Genomic DNA, 1962 nt, shown 5'->3' with positions numbered 1-1962 from the left:
CTGATTGGCCGGGCCTGAAGCCCAAGGAGGCCGCGCGCGGCAACTGCGCAGGACGCGCGCCCCTACCTGGCAGCTGGCGCCAGGCACCAGAACCCCGGGCTCCGCAAGCTCAGCCCCGCGCCACGCATAGTGCAGTTCGCCGCCCTCCATAAACCTTGCCTCGATCCCTTCTCCCTTTCCCTGGACCGGCAAGTCTTCTTGTAAATTAACAAGTAACAAGGGAGTGCAGTGCCTTGCCTATAACAGGCGCATAGAAAATAGCTTATTTATTTGTACAGCTCTTTTCGCTTAATCCATCTCTTGAAATATAAGTGGTTTTGAGAAGGTTCTGCTTTAGTTTGAGGCCCGCCTCTCCTTAACTGTCGACCTGTTTCTAGTATTGGCGTTTTCAAAAACTCTGACGTAACAATCAGTAGTCCTGGGTATCTGGGTTCACTTTGGGGGCTGCTAAAGCAGCATATTCTTCAAAGGAACCGAATAACTGATTTAAGGTGAAGCATGTAAAAACAATTTAGGTAAAGATTTGTTTTTTTTTTTTAACTTTTGGAAACACTGCAAAATATATTTAGAAGCTGAATCACCATGCGATTGGTAATTTGGCCATAATTTGACTTAGCACATTGTGGAAAAGAATAGAAATCGTCAGGCGGAGTCATTAAACTCTGAAGCTCCCAGGGGATCAGCTTTAGCGCCCTCTGTAAATTATCTGGGAGGGAGAATATGCAAACAATAAGAAAAATAATTAAACTTCGGTACAGTACTTTATTTTCAAAGTACTTTTCTACATATTTCAGGTCCAAAAAACATTATGTAAGCAAACTGTTTGGGTACCACCCCCCTCCCTTCTCGGTGCCCTTTCAACAAACCCCACTCTCTCCCCAAAGTCCTCCTCCTGTTCAGAGGCGTTCTTGACAGTCACATGAATAAATGATCCTGAAATCGGATTCATATTTTAGGAGGCTGATCTCAACTTAGTATTCTCTCCTATCACACCTGTGGTTTGCTGCTGTCCATTATACCTCTTCCCCCCGACACCCTCCAGATGGGGTCTTACTCTTTCGCCAAGGCTGGAGTGCAGTGGCTGGATCTCGACTCACTGAAGACTCTGCCTCCTAGGTTCAAGCAGTTCTCCTGCCTCAGCCCCCTGAGTACCTGGGATTACAGGCATGAGCCACCACGCCCAGATATATATATATACACACACACACATATACACACACATATATATGTGTGTGTATATATTATATGTGTGTGTGTATATATATATATATATTATGTGTGTGTGTATATACATATATGTGTATATGTGTGTGTGTGTGTGTATGTGTATATATATTGTATTTTTAGTAGAGACGGGGTTTCACCATGTTGGTCTTGATCTCCTGACCTCGTGATTCACCCTCTCAGCCTCCCAAAGTGCTGAGATTACAGCCGTGAGCCACTGCACCTGGCCCCATTCTACCTCTGTGAGAGCCTAGTCTTGCTTTTAGGCAGCAACTAAACTAACAAAGAAAAATAGAAGAAAATGCCAGGCTTGCAAGCTTACAGAAAAGTGTCAGGGGAATGTCTGTGTAGGCAAGTACAATTTAAAAATCTAGAGGGAAATGGTTAAAATAGATTTAGCCCAATTGTGGACTCTTCCAGGAAGATGCTGGAGCAGTAAACTCTTCTGGCCAAAGAGGTCAACAAAAATATTGAGCATGATGAATGAGAGTATGGAACAAACCAGAAAAATGTTATCCTAACCTTACATAAAACTGACACCTTTGCAAATTAAAATACTGTCTATGGTTCTCAGCTCTGCTTTAATAAAAAGGTATAATCAAACTATAACTTCCTCCCAATATGTAGCTAAATTGATCTAGGAAGTAGGGTGGACAGAGGAATGTGTAAATTGCCTAGGCAAGTGTTAGGCGTTTTATTTATTCAATCCTCATGAAAGTTTATGAGATAGGAATTGCC

This window comes from Mandrillus leucophaeus, unplaced genomic scaffold (assembly GCF_000951045.1).
Source record: "Mandrillus leucophaeus isolate KB7577 unplaced genomic scaffold, Mleu.le_1.0 Scaffold140, whole genome shotgun sequence".
Taxonomy (NCBI): domain Eukaryota; kingdom Metazoa; phylum Chordata; class Mammalia; order Primates; family Cercopithecidae; genus Mandrillus; species Mandrillus leucophaeus.
Note: the sequence above shows the minus strand (reverse complement) of the source record.